The sequence below is a fragment of the Peromyscus maniculatus genome, chromosome 19 (assembly GCF_049852395.1).
Source record: "Peromyscus maniculatus bairdii isolate BWxNUB_F1_BW_parent chromosome 19, HU_Pman_BW_mat_3.1, whole genome shotgun sequence".
NCBI classification, from domain to species: Eukaryota; Metazoa; Chordata; class Mammalia; order Rodentia; family Cricetidae; genus Peromyscus; species Peromyscus maniculatus.
Genome location: NC_134870.1, coordinates 67,084,206 through 67,101,746, shown reverse-complemented (window position 1 = coordinate 67,101,746; position 17,541 = coordinate 67,084,206). Strand labels below are relative to the sequence as shown.

General features: G+C 50.5%; 1 protein-coding gene across 9 annotated transcripts in view; it reads left to right on the top strand.

The window, feature by feature from the left end:
• Ctif (cap binding complex dependent translation initiation factor) overlaps positions 1-17,541 on the top strand; it is a 271,536-nt gene that overhangs the window by 16,034 nt on the left and 237,961 nt on the right. Inside the window, exon 1 of one of the 9 annotated variants that reach the window (XM_076555520.1) lies at positions 15,010-15,609. The exons of 7 other annotated variants lie outside the window; for them this stretch is intronic. The gene's annotated coding sequence lies outside the window, so the exon portion shown is untranslated. Of the gene's footprint in view, positions 1-15,009; positions 15,610-17,541 lie in introns of those variants that run through there. One more of the 9 variants, XM_076555519.1, reaches the window with a different exon arrangement.

Here is a 17,541-nt window from a genome sequence, read left to right as displayed (position 1 = left end):
TTTTCAGAGGAGCGCAGCACAGTCTCTTGGCGTGTGGCCCCAGCAGAAGTCTTTGGGGCTTGAGTGAGCCGGCGGGGGTGAGCCCAGTTTGGGGTGAAGTAGGGAGGGGGACAGAGGACGAAAGACAGGCAGACTCGGCCCTACCTCAGGAACGATTAGCCAGCTGGAAGCATGTCGTGAGCTCTGTGAGGACCTGCATTGGTTCCCCTTCTGCAGAGATGGCAGGCACCGGGCTTCCACCTCTCCATGCCTCTGTACTTCTGGAAGCGTCACTATGGACCTATCTCTCTGTTTCTGAATACTGCTTGTCTCCCAGAACTTACCCTGTCTGTCCTCCGCTGTCTGTCCAGCCAACCATGCAGAGCGGTGGGACTGTGGACAGTGCATTCCTCATCGTCCGAGCATCAAGGACGTGGAGGTGCCGGGAAGTTTGGTTTCTGGCCTTCTTGCTTCTCAGTGCCACCTTCTTGTTGCTCACCCATGGCCTTATTCTGTGTACACACACACACACACACACACACACACACACACACACACACACACACACACACACACACACGGAAACAGCACCTGTGTCAACCGCTTTTGTGAAGACACAGCTCCGTTGAGTTTGAGCCTTGCCCTTTGGGCCTCACTTGACCGTCATTAGCTCTTTACAGCCCCCTTCTCTTGGTGCAGTCACCCTGGGGGTCAGGCCTCTCACAGATGAATTGGGAAGGGACATAATTCAGCCTATAACTAGCCGCATCCAGTGAGCCCTTTCCTGTAACTTAAAGAAATGCGTCCATACAGAGCGGGGTGGTTTTACTTGACTAGGTAGGAATAGGTAAAACCATTTCATGCCCCCTATTTGTTTAAATACGCATTAAAGAGAAACAAAACCCAGCTGAGCGTGATGGCACAAGCCTGCTCTCCTGCATTTAGGAGGAGGAGGTGTTGGCAAGAGGATCGGGAACTCAAGGCAAGCTTTGGCTGCATCATTCCAGGCCAGCCAGAGCTATACTATAACCAAGTGCTGAGAGTGTGGCTCAGTGGTCGAGCGCATTCCTAGTGTGCGTGAGGCCTTGGCTCATCCCACTGTGGCTTCTTCACTGGATACTTGGGCTCCCTCACAACATGGCGGCTGGGTTCCAAAAGTGAATGTCCCAAGAAACAAGAAAGAGCGGCTGCCGATGGCTTATGACCCAGCCCAAGCACTGACTGAGTGTGCCATATGGTCAGGAGTCCACATTCAAGGAGGCGGGTGGAGGTTTTGAAGAATTTGGAGGCCCTGGTTGAACCGTACAGTTGGTCTCACCCTTCCTTTTCATAGGCCTTCGTGGAAGTCTGAATCCACTTCATACTTGTTGTCTTTTGTGGAGGGATGAAAAAAGAAGCGTATGTAAAAGCTGGTCTGTGTGGTTTGAACTCAATGATAGTTAATAAATACTTTATTTCATTCATTCTTTAAAAGTTGGTCCCGCCCCGTTGTATTAGTTACTTTCTTGTTACTGTGATAAAATGCCATGACCCAAAGCAACTTATGGAAAAGAAAAGAAAAAAAAAAAAAAGAGTTTATTTTGGCTTACGGTTTTAGAGGGAGACTCCATCATGGTGGGGAAGCATGGCAGCATGTGACCAGCATGGTGGCCAGAGAGTCACTTCCTGGACCTTAAGCACAGAAAGTGAACTGGAAGTCGGAAGGAGGCAAAACTTTGAAAATCTCAAGGCCTGCCCTCAGTGACTTCCTCCAGAAATCCTGGGCCACCTACACATCCCCAAATAGTGCCCCTAGCTAGGGACCGAGTATTCAAATGCCAGAGACTTTGGGACGTTTCTCATTTAAGCCACCACACCGGTTCCTGGGTGTGGCGCTTTGCCTTTTATCTGACACTCCTCCAGTCCTCTCAGATGGAGCTTCTGGCCCCACAGGACAGCGCGGTTCCCTGCCAGCCTGCCTACAGATCAGAGCCCTCTCTGGAGCAGCCTCCCTGGGGCTGAGCTGTCTGCAGAGTGCGGGGATGCATCTGGATGCATCCTGTTCCGCGCTTCGCTTTCAGGGATCCTGGGGCATCAATGGGAGAAAGCAGCAGCCTCTGTAGCCCTTTTTCTCGGGGTACCCCTTCAGCAGCATGGCATTGTCTGTGGTGACAGTAATGGGGTGCCTCTGCTCTGTCTGTGCCGTTTCTTTGCTGGCCTGGGACTTGGCATTATGGAGTCCCTGGCTTAGGGCAGCCAGCGTCCTGGCTTCTGGTTTTGCCAACTCACCTCCCCAGCTGTTTTCCTCACCTGTAAAGTAGAGGACTCGGTGTAGTGTAAGGGTTGGCAGTCTGTGGCCTGCCCCACCAAACCCAGCCCAATGCCAGCATCTTAGGAAGTTTTACTGAAACAGTCATGTGCAGTCCTTTATGTGTGTCTGCGGTGGTTCTGGTTGTCATAGAGAACGTGTAGCCCAGGAAGCAGCATGTCTGGCCATTTAGGGAAAGATTGATGACTGGTAGTATAAGATATAATCAGTATCTATAGGATTTGCATTTGTGGAGCCAACCAAGACTCAAAAATCTTTTTTAAAGAACTGTATCTGGGGCGACTGTGGTGGCTCATGCCTGTAACCCCAACACTTGGGAGGTAGCAGGAAGAGGATCAGGAGCTGAAGGACATCCTCAGCTGTATATTAAGTTAAGCTTGAGCTTGAACTTGAACTTGAATGCTAGCTTGAACTGCTTGAGGCCTTGTCTCAAAACACCAAAGCTAAACAAATAGATTATATCTGTACTGAACATGTGCAGACTTTTTTCTTGTTATTCCTTATAGAATATACAATAGCAACTATTTATACCACATTTATATTGTATTTGGGATTTTAAGTAATGTAGATTTGAGTTTGGGTACATGGGAGGGTATATGTAGATTATATGTAAATACTGTGCCTTATCTTAGAGACTTGAGCATCTGGGTCTTAGAACCCGTGACCCATCATCTCTCATAGGTACCAAAAGCCTGGAATGTTTGTCAAACTTAATTTTAGTAAGAAGGTTCTTCAAACATCTTTAAAAATTTTAATAATAGAAGCAATCCATATAGTACTTACCATATGCATTATTCTAAGAACTATTATAAGGTCACACAGCTCCTAAGAAGCAATGATCTGTCTCCAAATCTGTCCTCCTCTCCACACGATGCCACTTCTCCCTGGTGGCCTTTCTGAGCCTGGATGGCTGAATAGAACTGAGGTGGCTTGTACAGCATCTTATTTTCCCTTTAACCCTTCCCTCAGTGCCCACCCCAGCAGGCTCTCAGGACCCTATGAGACAATTTTCATAGGCCACAAAACCACTTTGTGCCTTAAAGAATAGTCTTCATGCTGCTGGCAGAACAGGTGTTTTTCACTTGAATGCTAAGGAACGTGTGAAAAATGTAAAGCCTCATATTTGTTTAAATTCACATTAAAACAAGCAGCTGGGCTTGGTGGCACAGACCTGTAACCCCCACCCATGGGAGGAGGGGGTGAAGAAGGGGAGGAGGGGAGAAGAGGGGTGGGAGGAGCAGGAGAAGGAAGGACAAGTTCTAGCACATAAGTTCTTCAGAATTCTAGCTCATTCGCTCCTCCCTAGGCCCTCCTGGGCTGCTGTAACAGAATGCCACAGGCCAGGTCATGTATGAACAATAGAGTTTATTTAGCTCACAGGTCTGGAGGGTGGGATATGCGAGATCCAGGGGATGTATCCAGTGAGCTCCTTCTTGCTGTGCCCCTAAGTTGAAAGACCTCTCAGAGCTAAGTCCTTTTTCAGTCGGTGTTATGTCTTTATAAAGGTGGAACACTGTGACCTCCTACCCTCCTCCGATCAGGCCCTACCTCCCAGTGCCAGTTTTTGGAGGGCACACTCAGACCAGAACATTCTTCTGTGGGAATAAGGATGCCAGATAAATAGGCTTTCTAGTGGTCATCATGCCCAAGGGATGAAGCTAGAGAGCAACGTATCTTTTCTATAACCTTTCTATGGCTATACGGAAGAAAGACATATTTCAACTAGACCAATCTACTTGAAGCACCAGAGGGTCTCAAACTCTATGGTAACAGATATAGGCCAACCAGGGAGAAAAAGCAGAAAGGAAGTCTCAGAACCGGAGACCCTGTAGGTAGAACAGAGCGTTGGACCACAGAATGGGCTCCTGGGAATCTGACATCACTAAATTGAAGATTTAGAACCCAAAGATCCCAGAGAGATCCAACCTTCTAACCACTTCAGCTTCCTGCGGCCAGTTAAAATAAAAGGTGCCTTAGAGAGACGCAATGCTAACCAGCAAGGATGACTGGATGTCACCTGCACAGCTCCCTCTCCCAGTACCCCTAAGCCAGAGGGAAGAACGGGAAGGTTGAGTAGTGGGTTTACTCTCCTGGGGAGGTGTAGCCTGGAGCTGCAGACAGTCCCACAGGTACTTCCTGTGGCAGATGGCTGTCTCCACAAGCCCTCTTTTCTATAATGGGGGATCTATGGGGTTGAAATGCAGCCTCCCTTGGGCCTTGCAGTATTGACGCCTGGGAAGGGGGAGGAAGGTGACCTTAAACCTTTTTATTTTTTTGCTCTAGAAGCTTCCTAGCTTTATCCAGACTGAGGTCTTGTTTGTTTGCACAGGCTAGCTTTCCTCAAGTGACATTTGCCAGCAACCCTACTGGTCTTAGGCATGGGGTGGGTCACCAGTATTCTGGAAGCCAGGGCTTGTTCTGGGAAGGGACCATTTATGGAAGTGGGAGAACTCTGGAGAGAGGGACTTCTTTTCCTTAATATATTACCCAGAAAGCAGGCTGATTCCTGATTCCTGCAGGCCTGGAGAGTAGGGGACCCAGTCCTGTGCTAATAGAGCCCTGCTTGGGGAGGGACATGTGGGATTCCGAATCAGTTCTACAAGCCCTCTCTCTGAACAGCCCTTGTAGGCCTCCTCAAAGTCCTCTAAAGCCGGGCTGTCCTGTAGCTTGTCCTAGAACATTTGACATAAAACTGAAGTTACTTAATTAAAAGGTTTTTCTTTTCTTTTTCAGAATTATTTATTTTATGTGCATGTGTGTTTTGCCTGTGTGCATGGCTGTGCACCACTTAGATTCATGCCTGGTGCCTGCAGAGGTCAGAAGAAGGCATTAGATTTCCTGGAACTAGAGTTGTGGATGGTTATAAGCCACTCTGTGGGTGCTGGGAATCAAACCTGGATCCTCTGCAAGAACAACAAGTGCCCTTAACCCCTGGGCCATCCCTCCAGCCAGTGAACTTACTTAATTTGAACAGCCATTGTGGAAAATCAAAGTTTGTTTTCCTTGGAAGTTACATCCTAGAGCATGTAGCCAAGCATTTCCATCATTTTTCAGGAGTTCTTGCACATACGCGTCACTCCCGTTGCGTTAAGCTGCGTCTAAAGAAGCATGAAGCACTGTGTTAGTTTTTACATCTTACACCACCTTCGGCCTTTGCGTGGCACCTGGCCACAATGCAATTATGCTAAGTGATTTTGCATTCTTAGTTAGCTGGAGGTCTCGACTTGTGCCCAACTCTGTTTATTACCCTGTCGCTGTCTGTGCCTCTCACGTGGTGTGGAGACCAGGTGCCCGGTTCCATGATGCAGTGCCAGCAGCCCAGGGTACTTACAGTCCTCACCTGCGGCCTTCTGGGCAGAGTGCCTAGTTGGGGGTCTGTGCTTCCTGGCTGTCACTTTCCTCCCCCTCCAGGAAACAGCTGAGCAGTTGCCCGGACTGCTGGGTCCCGAAATGGCATCAGGTGCCACTCATTAGTGCTGTAGTCTACGAATTTCCTGAGTGCTCTCCGCTTTCTTTGGGGCCGGGGGGGTGGGGGTGGGGGGGCAGTGTTACTGTTTAGGTTTGGCGGGGCTCCTCTGGGGGACTGGAAGGACCACACAGGGCTTTGCAGCTGACATAGGACCAGAGGCTGCGTCGTGACTCTCTGTCTCGTGGTCTTCTTACCACACCGTAGAGTCAGAGGTGGGCCACTGTCTTCTAGTTTCCTGGTCCGAAAGGTTGCTATAATGTATGGTACATCTCCACTGAGCCTACTAAGCCCTTTCCTCTGGGGCAGTGGGACTGGTCTGACCCTGTGGGGTTTGTGCTGGGAAGTTCTTTAGATTTATATTACCATAATAAAATATCAGAGTCAGGCTTACTTCATAAAGCCGTGAGGTTTCTTTACTTCATCTATCTAGAGATTTAAGGGTGTGCCACCATCATCAGCATCTGGAAGACTGTGGTGAAGACAGGGGAGTGCGTGTGATGTCAGGGTCACACTGGGAAATAGGAAGCCGGGAGAATCAGAGTCCTACTGTCCTCTCGGAGGGCACACCCGCAAAGGCCTCCCACCAATACCACACTTGAGGATCAAGCTGTCAGTCTGTGGCCTTCTAGGAGCCAACCCCAAACCAGGCAGGTCAGCACTGGCAGGAGGCGAGAGGTGAGCCGCTGCTAAAAGTGGTGAGAGGCGGGGGGCGGGGGGGGGGCGGGGAGGGACACGACTCTGGCACCTGGGGGCTGCTGACAGTTTCGAGGCAGAGAAGTCGGCAGCAATGATGCTTGGGGTGTCAGTGATGGCAGAAGGGAGCAGGAGGGAAGACCCAGCAGGAAGTGCAGAAGGGCACAGGGAGGTGACTCCAGAGAGCAGTAAGCCCTTGGACCACGAATTAGTTTCTCACTCCAAAACCTCAGTTGACCTCAACTGTAAAATGAAAACAGATTTGGTTTTTTTTTTTTTAAATATATACATATATATGGAAAATGCTTTTAGAGTGGGGAAAAAAGCCAAGTGTTAATTCCAGAAGGGGGAAAATAAAGCCAGGCTGCCGGTGTGAGGATCTCCTTCTGATGTTGGCACCCTGCACCTCGCAGACAGCAGAGTGAGAGGAAAGGCTCGTTCGTTTTCCTGTGCGTACGTAGAGGACGGCGCTCCAGCATCATCAGAGCCACGGAGGATGAGAAGCCAGTGAGGTCGGGCTTTGTGCATCCCAGTGGGCAGAGGAACTAAGCGGGCATCAGAGCCTTGAGCTACACCCCTGCCCAAGGTCTCAGATCATAAGTGCCAGACAGACAGACCAGGCCACCAAGACAGAGGCCAAGGACAGGGTGGCGTACACAGCAGACGTTTGTTTCTTACCAGTTCTGAAGGCTGGCAGTCCAAGGGCAAAGCTCTGGGGGGGGTCAGTTTCTCCCGAGCCTTTCTTTTTGGCTTGTAGATGACCATCTTTTCCTTACCTCTTCATGTGGCTCTCCATCTGCATGGCTCTGTCCCGGTCTCCTCTTCGGAGACACCGACCTGCCACATTGATTGAGACTCACTAGGATCGTATTTCACCCGAAGGACCTCTTTAAAGGTCCTGTCTCCGAATCTAGTCACCCTCTGAAATATTGAGGGTTAGGACTGTCACGTGAATTTGGGGTATACCAGTCCTTCATCGTATCCACACTGGACCCTTTAATGGCTGGAAAGGCATACCCTGTAGAAGGGACAAACTTGTAAAGCTCCGGGGAGCCTGTGCGGACAGTCTGCAAATGAGAAATGCAGCAAGGCGTGAACAAGGATGAGTGAGGGGCTTGGGGCTCCCAACAAACGTGAATTACATTTTTTAAAAGGGAATTTCAGAAATTAACCCCCAATTTCAAAAGGCTCAGTGGACCTGCTCTATAAAAGATTTCATAATAGGTTTCCTTTAAATGCCCAGCCTCGCCAGTATGCTTGAGAAATTTGATTTAATACCATGTGGTTAAAGTACTCCATTTTCCAGCCTAGCCATTAAAAGCAGGGAGGCAGCCTGCAATTAGTGTATTGCTCAATCTTCCTCCTCTGAAGGGCACCTCAGTACCCAGCACTGCACAGTCACTGCTGAGCACCTTAACTGGGCCGTCACGGCCCTTGCTGTGAGTCGGGGTGGGCAGCACCAGCCATCCCGTCAGTGACCAGGGCCGTGGTGCTTTTGTGTCCTATGAACCAGCGCTGGCTTGTATCTGTGTCAGCCGCATGGTTGACCTTTTTTACCTCTGTCTTTGGAGACAGTGACACTGGTTTCCTTCAGTTAGGGTGCCAGATGATCTTGACCAAGGTATACTGAGTATGGTCCACACTCGGTTAGCATTTTCAACCTGTAAGCCTACATCAAGTTCATTGATAAACTTCCAGTCTTCTCTATAGGGATGGGAAGGTGTCTGTTGCCCGGCACCATGGAAATCCAAAGGAAGACCTTACCAAATGGGCAGGCTGAGGAGAGCATGTCTAACCAGGGAGAAGTCTGAGACCCATCCTGCTGCAGGGGATTGTGCAAAAATCCTCTGTTCACCAGAGCTGCCCTTCGGGGAAGGAGATCACTTCTTTTCCCGGGTGAAGAGACACTTGGTAAAGCCAGATGCCGGCTGTGTGGTCTGACTCCCCCTCCCATCACGAATAGTCCTTGAGAAATCAGTCTATGCCAAGAGCTGTGCTGAGATAAGGGCATTGTGACTCTCACAGGCCCCATTGTAGGGGTCACAGGCCTGCAGGGAGGGCACCCTAGAACAGGACAGGCAGGAAAAGAGCAGTTCGTGAACTGTAGAGGGCTTCAGGGGCTGCAGGGGGTTGTGGGGGAACCTGGCCCACCCTGAAGAGTCAGTGAAAGCCTCTTATGGAAGCCCTGAGCAAGCAAAGAGCCAAATCACAGGTCTCAGGCAGTCTGGTCTGGCCGAAGGAGTGGCTAAGCTCAAAGGAACATTCTAGGTCAAGGCCTGGATTAGAGGGCTAGGGTGGGGCCTTCAGATATTTCCGTGGACCCAGGATTTGGGGTGTGTGAAGCAGGCCAGAAAGAGTGCTGCAGCGTAGGGCAGGCCACAGGCGTGCAGGTGAGGGAGCCAGAGCTAGCCCAGTCTGGCCAGGACATTGGGGGGCCAGACATGCAACCAGGGACAGAAGCTGCAGCAATTCTGTGGCCTGGCCTGGGCAGGAGGCCCTTGGCTGCTCAGAGGGCTCACTCAACCCCTTCCTGGCCCTCAAGCCCGGAGTCTTGCTTTTTGGTCTGTGACGATATGGATGGCCTCAGTAGTCTTGTCACTAAAGCTGCTGACTACTCTCTGCGCAGTGGTGCCTCGGTGCCCCTTCACGCCAGCAGAGGTCTCTTCAGAGCCCAGAATCCTTCGTTGTTTCAGAAGAAACCAATCTGTATGCGTCGGTTAGCAAGGGAGACTGGAGGTAATGTGGACCTAAGCAAGACGGTGCCGTTTCTTTACCGTGAAGGCATGCTGGCGGGAGTAGTAAGTGGCACTTAGTGACTGTGTCTTTTTGCTTGTCCTGTGCCATGGGCCCACTTACAAAAGGTCATCTGTTGTTGAACTTGATTTCTGGAGTTTTAGCCATGCCCTCCTTTGTTTCCCTCTGGCTATGATGAAATACCAAGGCCAAAGCTCGAGTGGGAACAGGTTTATTTTAGCTTACAGGTTGTAGTCCATTCGTAGAAACCAAGCAGGAACTTAAGGCAAGAACTTGAAGCAGAGACCATGGAGGGAATGCTGCTGACTGGCTTGCCCAGCCTGCTTTCTTACATAACCCAGGACCACCAGCCTAGGGATGGCACCGCCCACAGTGGGCTGGATCCTCCCACATCAATGGGCAAACAAGAAAATGCATCACAGACAACGTCTACAGGCCAATCTGATGGAGGCAGGTCCTCAACTGAGGCTCCCTCTCCCTAGGTGCGTCTTCGTTGATAACCAAGATGAGCCGTCACAACCTACCCCAGCCACCTTCTCCATGAGGAGGATGAACTGTGTTCAGTTCTTACTTTTCATCGCCATTCACAAGTGGGTCTGGGAAGTGCGGTGTTGCACCTAAGCACCATAGCCAAGGTTCTATTAGTAAGGGAGAGTGGGAGAAGTGGATGGCCAAGAGTCAGCTGGTAACTTTAGTGATGGCATGCTATAAGTGATGGCTGGCCAGGGAGGACCAGCCACTCCCCGAGGACTGGGCTCTGGGCTCTCTTTCTCTACGGTGCTCAGCACCATATGGTGTATACTACTAGATGCTGCTGCAGGGATGAGTGAATGTGATAGAGACCCAGAGGAGCCTGTTACGGTTGGATGCAGTTTGTCCCCTAGGGGTTCGAGTATTGCAAGCCAGGTCTCCAGTGCAATGGTGTGGAGCTAGTGTAACCTTTTTTTTTTTTTTTTTTTTTTTTTTTTTGGTTTTTTCGAGACAGGGTTTCTCTGTGTAGCTTTGCGCCTTTCCTGGAGCTCATTTGGTAGCCCAGGCTGGCCTCGAACTCACAAAGATCCGCCTGCCTCTGCCTCCCGAGTGCTGGGATTAAAGGCGTGCGCCACCACGCCCGGCTATTAGTGTAACCTTTAAGAGATGATTAGAGCATCTTTGTCTAATTAGATCCTGCCTGCGTGGCATCTTCTGCCCAGAGCTGAAACCATGTGAATGTCCTGGGCACACACTGGAAGTAGAAGTCCCGGCCAAGGTCTAAGGGGAGCTCAGTATAGTCAGATGGAGACTTGGGGACAGTCTGAGGTCAGTGTACAACAGCGATGGATGTTATTACACCTGGATACAGCCTGGGTGGAGACTCCTGGTACAGCCCAATTTTAGACAGGATTTGAATACTTTTCTACTTGAAGCAATCATGAAATTTGTGGGAAGCTGCATTCCCAAATGCTCCTCGGCAATATGTGATTATGACTTATCATTCGCTTCCCTTTTATATTCAGAATGCTTTTCACTACTTTTTTCAGGCTTTGAACTTTTCCCATGACTTCATCCTGCCTTCTCTGTCTAAGAGAAACTTTTTTTTTTTTTTTTTTTGAGACTGTGTTGTCCAGGCTGGCCTCAAACTCATGATCCTCCTGACTCAGCTTCCTGAGTACTAGAATTACAGGCATGATTCACTACCACATCCTGCTTAGAAACAATTTTAAAAATTGACTTGAAGTGACAGTATACTTAGTCCAAAATAAATCAAAGTAAAATGAAGTTTCTGTGGAAGTGACCTGGTGTCCATCATGAGATGAATAGTTAAGCGAAATGTGGTATATCCATTCAGTGGGTTATTATGCAGCCATGAAAAGGAGCAAAGTGTTCATACGTATTACAGTGGAGAGTAGCCTCACCTATGGGAGGACCACACACATCACAGATAGTGATCTGTTTGACTTCAAGTCGGCCGACTGTAACGTCGAAGAAAGCAGACGCAAAGCCACACGCTGCACTGTCTGTGCGGCGTCTCCACAGCTGCTTAGTAGACACGGCCCACAGGTAAGTGCTTTCCAGGACTGGTGAAGAGAGAGTTGAGAGTCTCTACTTAGGATGTTCAGTCAGGCGACGGGAGTGTTTTGGTCATAGTTTTGCAATGATGTGAAGGTGTGGAATGCGCCTCGGTTGTACTTTAAAATGCCTAAATTGGTTAATTTCATGTTATGTGACTTTTGCCTCAGTAATTTTTTTTAAAGAAATGGCATCATCTGCAAACTGTGGAACTATAGTTTTCACTCTGCCCTCATCTCCTCACTTCTTTCTCAGCTTCTCCCTCCTGGGGTTAACAAGTTGTCAAAGTCTCTTATGACTGAAAATTCCCAGCAGACGAAAGAGGACAGGCTGTGTGACAAGCCTCGGTATCCCCCACCCAGCGCCTTCAGTCTCTCAGATTCCCGGTCCACTCCCCTGCCCGTGGGGAGTTGAAGAAAGCCACCATCCAATATTCGATTATTTTCCCGTACCTGATTTATTCCCTGCCAGCAGAAAGTAGGCATTCTGACCACAGCAGGTGCCAACCTCGCTTTCCTCTCTGGCCTCCTCTCTTGTCCTTCCATCCTAAGAAGGACACTCTCCCATGTCTTCTACCTAAGCATCCTGTAGCTGCCTTCCAGGTCAACAACGCTGACCCTTCCTAGTTCCCTCTGGGTGTGTGGCGTGCTGACACATGGCTCTGTCAGCCTTCATCTTCCCATTTCCTGGGGCGGGGGGCAGTCTTCTGTCTGTGATGTTTGGGGCTTGACCCTGTGCACCGAGCAAACCACATTCAGCTTCTGGCTTCACGGAGCCTGGCTCAGTGGGAGTCTGCAGAAAATGCCAGCGGAACGGCACAGGCCATGGCGCAGGCCGTGCTGGGGGCTGGCACGCTGAGGTCCGGAGAGTATGCTGGCTGGCGGGAAGTTACGTAAAAGTTAGCATTCTTGACCTACAGAGCTGGAGGTCAGAAACCGAGACAGGATGCCTATGTAGTCTTGAGGTGGAATTCCTGCCTCTTTGAGAGATCTTCGTTCTTGTGGCCTTTGATTGGATGACGCCCACCCACGTTATAGACAGCCATTTGCTTTTGCTAAGTCAAACCAGTGTCAATGTTAGTCACATACGAAATATACTTCCTTGTCAACAACCGGAGGAGTTGAACCCAGAGACCGAGCGCCTTAGCCTCGCCATATTAACATAAACAGTTAACCAGCACAGAGCCCAAGAAGAGGAGAAGAAGGGAGCCTGGGACTCTTCCCTGGCTCTTTGAGGTAAAAATGAAGCTGATTACCTTACGATGAGGAAACTGCAGCCCAGAGAGGTTTGCTACGTTGTCCACATTTGCACAGCTGTCAGATGGCCCAGGAAGCTGATTCAGGCCAATCTGGGGACAGTGTCCATGTTTTATTTCCATGGCAGTTGATGCTGCATGTGGGACTCATCTGTCGCCCTGGAGAGGACGAGTGAACGGAGGAAAGGTGTTGGTGGTTGGGAGGGTCTTTGGCGTTTCTCTGCTCCGGGCAGTGGCTTGTGTGAAAATAACCATCTTCTCGGGCAGAGGGCAGGTGGCTGCAGATGGACTCGGGGGCCGCGTACAGTATACAGGATTCGGGCCTCATCGTGAAGCCCGAAGTCACAGACCGGCCTCCAGCAGCTGTGTCTGCTCACTTACTCGGGCAGGTGGAAGCATTGGGCAGTAGAACCCGACAGCAGAAGCTTTCCCATGCAACCCTCTGGCTCGGGACCTCCACGTTGTCCCGTATGTCCACCCCTGGACGGCGTCTCCAGAATGCTCACCCGAGAGGAGAAATCACATCTGTGCCCTTGTCTCCCTTAGCGTGTGTTTATACCTGTAACCATATGTTCCTACGGAATGTGCTGTTTCTACATTTTCTAAAGGAAATACAAACAGCGCGCTATCCAGCTTCTTCTTCTCCCTGTGTCCCAGTGATTGCTCAGGCACACACTTCCCATGCAGAAGACGGGAAGCCACGGAAGGCAGATGCTGCAGTGGGAGCTCTAGGGTCACGTGGGTTGCAGAACAGACCTGGGGTTTGGAGGGGCAGGGGAGGTCAGGTCGGTAGAAGAGGGCCGCCATGCCCCAGCACGCCGACTGCACAAATATAGCCCTACTCAGTGATTGCCAGGCTTCCATACCCTGCACTGTGCCACACTCCTGTCCTCCAGGAGGCTAGCATTGTCACACAGGGAGCAGGAGGACACATCAATGCTGAGCTGCCCCGTCACCTCCCAGCAAATGGCATGCGAGGTCACTGATGGTCCTCAGGCCTCGTCTGCAGTCGGCATGCCAAGTCTCACCTCCTCTTAGCAAACCCTCAGCTTGCTTCTTCCTGCTACTGTCTTGGTCAGGTGGACTTCCTGACGTAACCCCCAAGATGGAGGTCTCTGGTCTGCTGGTAAAGTACCACCCATCTGGGATAACGGCTTTCCAGGGACCCTGGCTGCCCCTCCTAGCACTCTCTCTCGCTTCTCTTTTATTCTTCTTCACAGCCTCTTTGCTTTAGTTCTCTAATCCTGCATCAAAGAATTAAGCTTGAATCAATGCCTTAAAACGATGACGTTTTATCATTTGCTCACACTTCTGCATTTTGGGTAAGGCTTATAGTTAGGGAGGGGTTCTCTATCGGTGGGTTATCAGCCAGGGTAGCTACAACCTCCCATATCTCTTTAGGTACATGACTCCACGATTGGCTTGGGCTCCCTCTCAGCTTGGTGGTCGCATGGGGGTGGGTTGGTTCAAGGTACTGGTTCCCTGTACGTCTAGAACAAAGCCGCTAGGTTTTCCCGGGTACAGGGACATGAAACAGAAGGTCACGTGAGCAGCTACCACTCAGTCAGTAGCTGTTTCACTAGACGTAGCCCTGGACTGCTAGGCTCTCGGCTCTTGGGGTACCTTTGTGTGTGACCTAGTCCAGTATTACTTCCTCTCTGCCTCTAAAGTGGGGGAATAGAAATGGCAGTTAGCCATCTGTCCCCTTGAAGGCTGCATCTAGATCCAGAAGAGAAAGGTAAATGTCATGTGAGGGTCCAGGAGCTGGGGGTGGGAAGACTTTGGGACCTCCCTCCCTGGCGTCTGGCATCTGTGCCTGGACTTTGGGGTGCAGGATGAAGGCTCCTTCTCTGTCTCCTGAGGAGGCTGAGCGCATCATGAGATGCGGTGGGCCATTACAAAGTGTATAAAGTTTACTTTTCTTAACCTCCATCTTTTCTCAGGTGCCCTCACAGCACTATGTAAGACAAGTGACTCTTTTTTCCTCGTGCACGGCTGTCCCTGGGATGACACAGCTGAGTGACAGAACTGCCACTTCCATTCACCGTCTCCAAACCCTGTGCCCTGAAAGCTGGCTGGGGAGAGACTCGGCAGCATGCCAGAGTTTCCCTTCCTGTGAGCAGCACCACCTTTAATTAGACTAATTTTCACTTCTCTTTTGCCTTTGAGGGGTTTAGGAACAATGCAGTCAGATCCTGCACTGTGAACAGAGCTAAGGATGGAGCCCGGGTACTTCAGAGGCCAGCAGCCTGCAGTCAGTGTAGGCGATGTGCATCCCTGAGCCCCACTATGAGGCCGGAGGGGTAGATGGTCCCTGGGACCCAGCCTCCCAGTCTGGCCCTGCCCTCCTGTGGTGGTTATTCTCTGTGGTTGCTCAGGCCTGTCACCTGACACATGATGTGTTGCAGGTGTTTTTACAAAGGCCACTTTGTGCACATGTCTGTGACGCTTGCCTCTGGTCAGTGTCCATACTGCACGCCCGCCCTCTGTCCAGGGTGGGCTGCTGAGGGAGGTTATTGCTCAGCACAGACCTCAGGAAATGAAGTGCTTTGCTGAGCCCAAGTCTTGCTTTTAGCCCTCTGGCGGCAACCACAAACACGTGTAGAGGGCCCCTTGGCATGCCAGGCAGGTGAGGAGGAGGTATGCCCCGTGTGGAACAGTCGACCTCAGATTAGAGACCTTGCTAGAGAATAATATGGGTCTATGGACCGTCTGTCCTTGACCTTGGATGGTAGCCCTGTCCACAGTGTGCCCAGGTGTGCTGCCTGCCTGGCCAAGCAGGATAAGAAGTGGCCTGTGTTCTATAGATGTGTGGTCACTCACAGAGTTGACCTTTGGAAGGTCAAACATGTGCCTTTGAGTCTAGCCTGTCCTGGCAGCCAGCCCGTGTAATGCCACCCCCACTGTCGTGTGGCCCGGCCTCCTCTGGCCTGCTGTTTTTCCTGGTCAGCTCAAACCGTAGGAAAACGAGCAGCCATTGTGTGTTTCGGGGTAGGGGTGGGCGGTGCTGTGACGTCCTTTCCGGAGATGGGCCCTTCAGTTCTTTGAGGACATTGGCTTGTCCCCTCCTCCGCTGCTCCCATCCTGGCACCCTGCTCACTGGTGAGTCTTCTTTCTTTGCAGCACAAATAGCAAAACTAAGTAGGTGAAAAGCCACCCCAGACCAGAAAGAGTGCCCGCCCTCATGTCTGCGGCACTAGCTGATGTTCCATAGCACCCTAAGTGTGGGGACATGTGCGAGACCCAAAGACACGGAACAGAAGGACATAGGTGGGGCATGTCTTCTCCTCCCACCTTTTCAAACTCCTCTCTTTTGACTGTGATTTCTGCTTCTGCTTCATAATCATCATGTCCTCGGGGCTCAGGACTTGTCCTTCGTGTGATTTTGCTGTTTTGTTTTCTGGCTTTCTGCACTGAGGAGAGACTGTTCTAGAAGGTTGTAATTGCTAAGTGTTATTAGTATGCTGAGATCCACTGATGTGGAATGTGTGATATTACGGGACTGGGTATTGTAATTGCCACAGCGGCGAATGTGCAAATGGGGCCTCCAAGAGAATCATGGAGTGGAACAGAACTCATGCCTTGTCTGCTTAGGAAATGCTATGGGAGCAGGTAACATATCCCATTGGAAAGACGTCTGTGAAGCGCAGTTTGGGGGGGGAGGGGGCTGGGTTGCAGGCCCCGTATTAAGCTGGAGTCATGGCCTGCATTCCCCCAGGAAGACCCAGGAGGGCAGAGGTGTGCTGGGATGCCAGGTCATGGTGTGGCACAGAGCTTGACAAGCTGGCCTGGCAGAAGCAGATGGATGTGGGGTACTGTGGCTCTAGACCAATGCTGCTACAGTGAGGTCTGACACTTTGTCAGGGTTCCTTTGTCAGGCCCAGAGGGTGGTAAAGGGGTGTGGATGGGTATGGTGTCCAAAGCCGCATCCAGAAGGAAACAAGCTAAGATAGTCCTGTTTTTTCACAAGAAAGATCCCAACCCAGAGGCAGCAGCGAGGATCCCAGCTGAGATGAGCCCTTCCTCCATTTGAGGCTTCTCACGTCTAGTCTTCCTCTCCCTTTTAGTTTATTTTTGACCAGGGCACTGACCATCAGTGCCACAGCCTCTGAGTGTCTCTCAGTTCCCTAACCACCTTCCTTCCTTCCTTCCTTCCTTCCTTCCTTCCTTCCTTCCTTCCTTCCTTCCTTCCTTCCTTTCATTCATTCTTTCTTTCTCTTTTTCCCTCCCTCCCCCCCTCTCTTTCTTTCTTTGTGTGGTTTTTCAAGACAGGGTTTCTCTATGTTACAATCCTGGCTTTCCTGGCATCTGCTCTGTAGCCCAGGCTGGCCTTGAACTCACAGAGATCTGCCTGCCTCTGCCTCCTGACTGCTAGGATTAAAGGCGTGTGCTACCACTGCCTAGCCTACTTTCCTTCCTTAATACAAGATTTAGTGAGATAAAATATGTATACCCTAAAGCCTACCATGGTAAAGTAGCTCAGTTTGACTGGTTCACAGTGTTGGTAGCCATCACCACCATCTGATACCAGGACATTCTCATCATCTCCCCCTTACTCTTTATCCCCTCAGCCCTGGGGAACCTCCAGTCTGATTTCTCTAGAAATGTGTCTGTCCTCAACAGTTCTTAGCTGTGGAACTGTAATATCTATAGTCCTTTGTGACTGGCTCCTTTGCATAATGGCCACCAACCTTTACCAGTCACGTCCTTGGGACCTCAATGTTCATCATACCTAATACCAACTGTATTCTAGAATCAGGCCTAACGGAAAGTCAAGGTTTTGACCTTGAACCCGCTCTTTTTTTTTTTTTTGTGATATATATTTTTTATTTTACAATACCATTCAGTTCTACATATCAGCCATGGGTTCCCCTATTCTCCCCCCTCCCACGCCCTCCCCTTACCCCCAGCCCACCCTCCATTCCCATCTCCTCCAGGACAAGTCCTCCCCCGAGGACTGTGATCGACTTGGTAGACTCCAGGGAGGTCCAGTCCCTTCCTCCCAGACTGAGCCAAGTGTCCCTGCATAAGTTC